Genomic DNA, 9,861 nt, shown 5'->3' on the forward strand with positions numbered 1-9,861 from the left:
AATCCCGAAACAATCTCATCAATGTATTATTTTTGTTTGGAGTAGGTGCATTTGATGAACTTGCCATGATTCCTACAACAAAACACTCAAAGCCAAGACAAAATAAATGAATTAGGGGTTAGACACCTAAAACTCTTTCTCAAGCTAGCCTAGCCTTGTACTGGCGTGCTTCTCACATTTTTACCATTTCTTTCCTTTTCATTTTATGTTTTCTTCTTCCTTTAATTGTTCTTGGTTTTCTATGATTTATGTGCCTTTCATTTTCTTTTTTTAATCAATCCATCATCTTCTTCTCTAGAACTTTGTGAAAGGAACCTTCACATCTAGATAGCATGCTATCTTAATGTCTTGTGGGGATTTCACTTAGCTTTCTTAATCAACTCACACCATATTCAATAATCTTAAAAAGGAACAAAATAATCCTTCATCATTTGGTATCTAGAGCCTAGGTTATCTTGAATATGGTGTTTTTCATGTGCTAATCTTGTCTTGTTGTAGCTATCTTGATATGGTTCAAATCCACTTTCATGACACACAAAAATAGTGTTGGCAGAAAACGTGACAATTTTAAAACATTAAACTGCACCAACTCAGCGGTCAAAAAATTACATTTTTGGTGTCAAAAGAAAGCTCATTGAGTCTAGTTCCGAGAAAGAAAAAGAACCAACGTATTTGGAGTTCTATGGAGAATGTTATGATCAAATTAGTGAGCAAAGGTTAGATCTGCCAAGAATACGTGCATCAAGGTTTTCAGGTTTGAAGTCAAAATCAATTTCATGGAGCATACATTAAACAAGACATAAAGTGAATACAAGATTCAAATACTTGGAAAAACAAGAACAAGAAAACTTCAAGTTAACATATGACACATGACTCAAGGAAAAGTTAGGCACATTTAAAGACTCATCATGACGTACACAAAGACTCAAACATGTAGCTATCATGCATTTAAACTCATGGATTTGAGGATCAAAGACTAAGCATCCAAAGACATGTTATCCAATCACATTCAGGAGGTTAAAGAGGTACAAAAATCGTAGTCAAACTGCCACAACAAAACCTGAAAACGTTGATGCACGTATTCTTGGCAGATCTAACCTTTGCTCACTAATTTGATCATAACATTCTCCATAGAACTCCAAATACGTTGGTTCTTTTTTTTTCTCGAAACTAGACTCAAAGAGCTTTCTTTTGACACCAAAAACGTAATTTTTGGACTGCTGAGCTGGTGCAGTTTAATGTTTTAAAATCGTCACGTTTTCTGCCAACACTATTTTTGTGTGTCATAAAAGTGGATTTGAACCATATCAAGATAGCTACAACAAGACAAGGTTAGCACATGAAAAACACCATATTCAAGATAACTTAGGCGCTAGATACCAAATGATGAAGGATTATTTTATTCCTTTTTAAGATTATTGAATATGGTGTGGGTTGATTAAGAAAGCTAAGTGAAATCCCCACTAGACATTAAGATAGCATGCTATCTAGATGTGAAGGTTCCTTTCACAAAGCTCTAGAGAAGAAGATGATGGATTGATTAAAAAAAAGAAAATGAAAGGCACATAAATCATAGAAAACCAAGAACAATTAAAGGAAGAAGAAAACATAAAATGGAAAGGAAAGAAATGGTAAAAATATGAGAAGCACGCCACTACAAGGCTAGGCTAGAAGCCATGGCAACCTTGAAGATGAGTGGATGTGTGCCGTCATTTGCTATGCAAGATAAGGCTTAAAAGTATTCACTCCCTAGGGAGGAAACTCTCACAAATGGTTGAAACACAAGAGTGTTTTTACTTCAAAATGTTCAACCCTTTTACATGTCTAGGAGCACCCCTTATAAAGAAGAGTTTAGGGGCCTCTAAGCAAATAAAAGATACCTAAGGATGTCTCTACATAAACCTAACCCTAGCTTCTAGAAACTAGTTAAAATAAGGTTACAAAAATGAGAGATAAAAGAGCTAACTATGGTGTGTGCTAGGCTAATTTCATTCTATCACAAAAGGAGACAAAGAATGTGTCTCATATGTCTCCAAAAAGTGGCCAAAGTGTGCTAAAAACAAAGGAGACCAAAGGTTCATAGGTACACTTGCTTTATGCCTTTTACTTCATGCTTTATGTAAGACCCGTGGAATTTAATTAATTAATTAAATAATTAATTAATAAAAATGGGTGGGAAGAGCATTTATGACATTAAATTATGAGGGGTATGACGTGAATAGGGATGTCAAAAATATCCGTACCCGTGGGTATCCACGGATAAAACCCGCAATGGGTAAGAAATGGATATTAAAAATGGATACCCACTACCCGTGGGTACGGGTATTTTTGATACCCGCATGTTAACGGGGCGGGTACGAGTATCATAGTATCCGTACCCGTGGATACCCGTACCCGCTAAACTTTAATTCACAAAAATACCCTTATATATATATATATATATATATATTAGTAAAAAACATTTTGTCCTAATTTTTTTTATAAGTTGCACATCTTGTCTTCTGTCTTCATTATTCCAACTTCAAGTATTGGTAAGTTGTCTTCTTTCAAGTACATCCCTTGACATTTTTCTCTTTTCCTTCTTTGAAATTGCGCATATACATCAAACCACCATATATAGATAGTGACGTTTATGATATGCTTGTTGTCAAATGATGGAATCAAAATAAGAATACTTGACACGTGATAGTTGAGGTTTATTATTTGATTATTTCAGGAATCAATCGGAGAAAGTGGACTTGTTGATCAAAACACTAATTATAGAATTTTCATGAACGTCATTTTATATTTATTTTTATAATTATTTGGACTTGTATGGACTTGAGTTAGTTTGAAATTTATTTAAAATTTATGACAGTGATGTATTTTATTTTATTTTATTTGAATTTATGATTAAATATTTATTTTTTAAATAATTTTGTAAATACCCGCGGGTACCCGTGGATATTCGCGGGTATGAAAAAAATAGACGGGTACCTGCATAGCGGATACCCGACGGATATGGATACGGGTACGGGGCGAATATTTATCTAATGGGTAGGGTACGGGGGATCTACTACCCGTACCCTACCCGCCCCGCTGACATCCCTAGACGTGAAAAAGTACAAACTCAAATGGTTGAGAGTACTTGATTGTGTGAAAGGACTTGGGTTCAAGTCTTACGTATGCTAACTTTTGTATTATTGTTGTTATTATTTAAATATATGTTAATCATGTTATGGAATGATATGATGACTGAATTGGATTTGTTAAGCATGAAATATGATTGGTTGAATTGGTTGTGCTCTTGAATTGTGATTGAGTGGTCATGGATTCAAACCTTGGAGAACCTAAATTAAAACCTTAATATTTTGTATTTTGGCTTTGGCTTGAATATGAAAGGTTGGGGGGAAAACCCTAGTGGTGTGGCAGCCGAGAGGTGGCTGGAAAATGTCCATAAGGAGATGGTAAATGGCATTAACAACTCATTTAAGAGTAAATTTCCGTTTAGGTAATTAACCTAGTTTTTAGACATCCTTTAAAAAGAAAGATTTGGTTAATAGTTAGAGTTTTGCAAAACTGAGGTTATACCAGAAAGCTAAACACGAATTTTGAGTTGTGGTGAGGTTTGAGTGAGGTTCTTGGGGGCTGAATTGAGAGGAAGCCAAAGAGGAGGACCATAGTTGATCATCAAAAATTCTCAAGTGTCAAGGTTTTAAAGCAAAAGGATCTAGGTTAGGGGAGCTGAACCCGCTTCTTTGCATGTATTAATTTATTCTGTGTGAAAGCATGAACCATTGGATGTGTATATTTGGTAAATTTTATGAGTTTTCGCGTTTTTGGAAAATCTCCAAAAACTGCCTGGTAGGCTGCTCATAGCCGCCAGGCGGCACATGCCATTTCAGTGCGTTTTCTAGGTTCCATGAGGAACCGCCTGATGGTGAATCCCTGTACCGCCAGGCGCCACAAACCTATACCTTAGTTTTTGGGTTCTATGATGAACTGCCTAGCGATCATGCACACCCGCCAGGCGTCACGAGTTGAATTGACTCGGTTTTGATGTTTTATGCGATCTAGAGTGATTCTGATCGGGGAAAAGTGTAGTCCCACTTGATGATTGATGATTTCGATTGTTACATTGTAGGGTTTCCATGGTGTAATGTTTAATTTGATAAGGTACTATGAAAACCTTTTGTGGTTGAAGGTTTGGGTATATCGTTGTTTAATTAGACACTGAATCATGTAAATTGCAGCTAGAATAATTAAATGAAGTTACTAGGATTTGAATACTATGATTGGGATTGAATTGGAACGAAGGATACAGGAAATAACAAAGAATGGATAAGTGGTAGGGATATGGGTTCTGGAAAAGAATCTGGTGTTTGGCAGATGGTATGCACCACCTGGTCGTAGTACTGCGTTGACGAGATGAACGTTGAGGGTCTCGGTAGTTGTCCAAGAAAAGAATTGATTCAATATGATGAAATTTGGGGTCGTGGGATTGAGAGGTCATGACTTGCCTTCTACTTAAGTGGTAGTTAAGTGTGTTGGGTTACGTATATGCGAATGTTAGAATATAAGAATTTTTAAGACACTGGTGGGAGGCATAAATCTGATTTCATCAGGTTGTATGGTTTTGATGAGGCTGGTTTGACAACCATAGTAAATACAAGGGCTTAATAAGACAGGGGCATGAGATGGTGTGTTGGTGTTAGCATGTAAATAGGCCATGAAAAAGTGTAAAAAGAGGAGCAAGCTCTTATTAAGAGAATGGTTACTGCTTAGAGGTATGAATAAAACACCTTGATTGGTATTAGCAATGTTGTTAGTTTGGCGTTTCAAGTATTGCTCTTAATAAAGCTTTAGAATGGGACTGTTGAAATTGGGAATCTAGGTGGTTGGAATGCATTAGTGACTAGCTGAACTTCTAGGAATTGATATAGTATGGTGATTTGGTAATTTTACATTTGGTGCTAGAAGTCTAGTAATAATGGAAAATCTGAGTTGTAGACCATAAACCAGAAGAACCTGCTGTACTGATACAACGCCTGGCAAGAGCGGGGAATCTGCCAGGCGGCACGTGTCCCCCGTCAGGCGATTTGTACTGCTGCAGCTTGGAATTGTTGATTTCATATGTGTGATCTACGAGGCTTCTAGTGATGCTTTAAAGGTGGGATTACTGGGTTCCTTGAGTTGTGGCTAGGAACGTATCCCTTGAGTTGTGGCTCGGGATAGGGGTTAAGCACGTGGTATTCCTTGAGTTGTGGCTCAGAATAGTATCTCTTGAGTTGTGGCTCGGGATGGCGGATGAACACGAGGAACCCTTGAGTTGTGGCTCGGGTTAGCGAGTGTTGCCGGTGTGAGTGTGCTGGTTGTGGCCAGTACGGATGGGTCCAGATAGATTGCTCTCCTCAGTAGTTGACTAACGAGTTTGATAATCTTGGGACGTTGTGAACTATGTTCGTATTTGGGAATTCCACCTAGCGTTACAGTGTATGATCTGTAACATGGTTTCCCGCACGTGCTCTATCGGTTGTGGCCGATAGCTATGGCAACAAGTCATCTTGAAGTAATCACTAGGAGAGGTAGAACACGAAAGTTATGTTGTGGTTATGATACATGGTATTCTAATGATGTTTGGGCATGACAAAATATATATGTGTTATATATGATGTGTTGTTTTTATATGTTATATTTGTTAAGCTCACCCTATCTGTTTGTGATTGGCGATGATCGTGTATGTGGTACATGGGAGCAGATGTTGTTGATGCAGGTGACTCGGGTGGAGCTTAGCTGCGGAGAGGGGATAGATTGGGGGAAAACTATTGTTTATTTCCTTTGGTTTTTGAAATAAGATGTAAACCCTTACGAGAATTTTTATAATCATTTGTTTAGTGATTATGGACTTGAACATTTGTTGGTTATTTAATAAATTTTAAATTTTCTCGCGTTTTGGGAAAATGAGGTATTATTAAATGTTGTGTATTTTAAATTATTGCTTTTATTTATTTATAAATCTATAATATCCTGACTGGATGTTACACTTTATGCCTTTGCTTTACTCTCTCCTCTACATCATTTATGCTCCCCAATCACCATGCGCCACCTAGAATTGCTTTCTTACTCCTAATTAACCTACAAAGCAAATAAACATAGATTATAACGTTGACTTATGTGAAGTCAACTATAGTCAACAAGTCAAACCTAGTCAAAGGCCAACAAGTTAACTAAAGTTGATTCAACTAAGTCAACTTAGGGAATAAAAAATAACAAACACAAATGAAAGGAATGAAGGATTAGTAAACTTCCTTTCTAAACATGCTTAGTCTTCTTAAGCATGTGCCTCCATCCTTAGTTGGGATCAATCCTTCATCAAATGGGAAGTTGTGCCCTCCGTTGGGGCTCTTGATATGAGTAATGGGAAGTGGTAGACTTCGTTAGGACTCGCTATGAGAGTAATGGAAAGTGGTATCTTTGGTAAATTGGGTATGCGATTTTGTTAGGTGGTTAATTATGAGATATCATTCTGTTTAATATTATTTGGTGGTAATATGTTGATGATTACATATGTTTGGCTTTGAGGACATGTGACAATATTCACTCTCACAAAACAAACCACTCATAAGTTGCCATTTTTAAAGCTACTTTATGAAAAACCTCTCCAATATAATAATGACACATGGTCACTACCTATGTAAGAGAACTCTCCATTAAAGGCTTTGCCATGTGGCATGTGTGGGACGTCCTCCACCTTAAGCTAGGGTTTACTTAATTAACATCAAATGATTGCTTAAGTTAGGCGCATATGATGCTCCCTATTTAAGCAAGATTGTTTTTAAAACCTTACATTACTTGACCCTTAGTACAAGGCCTTCAAAGGAAAACCTACACTACATGACGCTTAATACAAGGTCTAAAAATGTTCCATGATGACCCAAGTGAAAAGGACTTTAGCTCCACTTTGACTAGATGTTGCTAACTCTTTTTGAATTTGATTGACCATGCTTCTTGTGAGTGGACCCTAAACTAAAGGTGTGCCATTAGGAGCTCGTGGGGAAGCCTTGGGGATCTTTGTTTTGACAATTGAAAATGTCCTTTGAATAAAAATGTAATAGTTTTTTTGTTGCGAGATTTAAACTTAAAGGATTTGTATTAAGTCTTGTTTGACAGTTTAATTCAGTTGGTTGGTTGAACAATGATTTATTTTGAGGAATAAAGTTGTTTCAGATGAATCATTTGACAGGTGTTATTTTGAAATAAAATAATTGTGAAAAACTCCTATTTAATTGATAGTATCAGTTTAGAAGTTTTGGAAAAAAAATTACATGTGGCATCTCGAAAGGGGTGTTACACTGAGCAATTACCAAAGGCGGGAAGAATAATGGATGTTATACCCATCATAATGGATATAATAATTGAGGTAGCTATAACGATCATTGAAGGAGGAATAATTGTAATAGGTTGAGAGCCACTAAGTGTTGATCAGCCTTCACCTCTCTATGAATCCTTTTTTCTCATTGTAGGACTTAGATGGTAATCAGTTTCAACCAAGGGAGGAGCTCCCACCCGATCACAGCAAGCTCGATGATATCGTTGTCGTTAGGCAATCAAATTACCACCACTTAACTTTAGCAACTTCAGTATTACCAAATTAGTAGTGAACAAAATAGTTAGGGTTAAGATAACCCTGAGTCGTCTCAATGAATACGGAATTGATCTCAAATATTTGATTCTTAAAAATGCAATTAAAACTAGCAATTATAAAAATAGGGGGTTTTGATATGCAAAGAAAATGACACGGAAGATTGTAAACACAGTTATAATAGATAGGTCAATTCCACTACTTTTTCTAAATAAGATTCTTCATTAGTTATCTAGAGATTATTGTTAAATTAATTATTGTTGTTGATTTACAAATCAATCAATGTAAAGACTCAATTCATTTGTTGGCATTCTCACTTTTAATCAAAGTAAAGTCTCAATTAAAAGTGAGAATTGTTAGATTGTCCATAGTAAATTCAATCAAAGTACAGTCTCAATTAATTTTACTATGCCTAATCATGTCCATTCCTTTGTTTCTTCACCAAATAGAAAACTTAATTAATCAAAGTAAAGTCTTGACTAATTTTAGTTAAAGTAATTACCTCTAATCAAAGTAAAGTCTCAATTATTGGCAAAAACTTATTTAATCAAATGAAAGTTTCTAAATAAAATCAAAGTAAAGTCTCAATTTAATTTAAAAACCTTTTAACTCATATGATTAGCATGTATGTAGATTTAAAATCATTATTTTCTATTCGATTAAGAAGCAAAGGACATAGATAAACAAAATCCGGGGGTGTTACAGACTCTCTCTCTAGAATTAGGGTTTCTCTCACACTTTGGCTGCAAAGGTGCAATGACGGTTGTTGTTGCTGTTTTCCGGCGAGGTCTTCTTTTCCGACGAGGTGTAGTGCAGAACCTGGTGTTGTTCCGTCTTCTTCTCGTTTCACAGTGCAGGTTCCATGGTGGCCCTGGTTTTGGTCTGTGGTGGCAATGGTTACGCACTCGTTGCTGCTGTAGTGGACGGGTCTCGCAGGTGCAGGCATGAACTAGGATGTTGCAGTGATGGTGGTGCAGATTTGGAGCTGTTTTTCGCTGTTGTTTCGCGTTTCAGGTGCTGCTGTTGTAGTGGCTGCGTTCGCGTTTCAGGTGCAGTGGTGATGCAAGGTTGAGTTGCTGGTCCAAGTGCGCAGTTGCTGCCATGGTTGCGTGAAGGTGATGACGGAGGCTGTCGGAGAAGATGGATGCAGGTGGTTTGCTCTCGCTCGCGGCTGCGACAGTTGCGTGAACGAATGGCGGTGTGAGGTGCGGAAATGATGGTGGCGCGGGATCAGTAGCCGGCTGCGTTGTCGTTTCCGGCGTGGTGGTTCTGCTGCATGTTGATGGTGCGTGAACTGTGGTGGTGGCGCGGCTGACGGCGAGGTCCGTGAATGGTGGCTGGCGGCTGCCATGGTGATGGTAGGAGAGGAGGAAAATTAAGGTTAGGATTTCATGAGTGAGATGGAGGAGATGATGACGTGGCAAGATCTGACTGGTCAATTTGGTGAGTGGAGGATTATGACACGTGGCTTGTTCTGGTTGGCTAATTTTAAAAGGTGGGAATTGCCACATGGCATGATCTGGTTGAGTGGAGTTTAAGTGGTAGGAGGGGTGCAACTTAGTGAAACCTGGGGTGCAGAACAGGTTTTTGGTGGTCCACTTTAGAAGGAGTGTTCAAATAAAATCTGAGGGAGCATTTAGCTCCTGATTTATTCTTTTCCAGAATTTCCTGATTTTGGACTTATTTTGTAACTTTGAATATTTTAAATCCACACTATTAATGACCAAAAATAAATTTAAGCTGCATTAACAAACGTTAGAATATCCAATAATATTTTATGCAACTAAAATCAATTTTTACGACACTTTTACCAAACTTGCTCAATAAATTTAATAATCACAAATCCTAATTAAATCAATCTTTAAGCACAGAAAATTCAATTAAATTCCCAAATTTAAATATTAAATGAGGGCAAAAATTTAAACTCATCACTCGATAATCAAATTTCTTGCCAAAAATTTTTGCAAGAAAAAAGACAAAGGCTAAGTCAGTTACACATAACGTAAAAGAACAAAACAAAAAGTAAATAAGGGATTACCCAAGAACAAGGCAGTTGGGTTCTCGGCAAAAGGAATGCTAAAAAACACCTTACTACTGACTAGCCGAGGAAGTTCTTTCAAAATATCTGTGTCTCTTTTCTCTTTGACAAAAAGGTAGTGTTCAGCTCTAGATTTGCACATCTTAGTTTGTAAAAAATGACTCTTAAACCCTTTATAGGATTGTGTATACACAGTAAAAAT

Source organism: Vigna unguiculata, chromosome 5, assembly GCF_037176805.1.
Source record: "Vigna unguiculata cultivar grain cowpea cultivar isolate G323 ecotype 2 chromosome 5, ASM3717680v1, whole genome shotgun sequence".
NCBI lineage: Eukaryota > Viridiplantae > Streptophyta > Magnoliopsida > Fabales > Fabaceae > Vigna > Vigna unguiculata.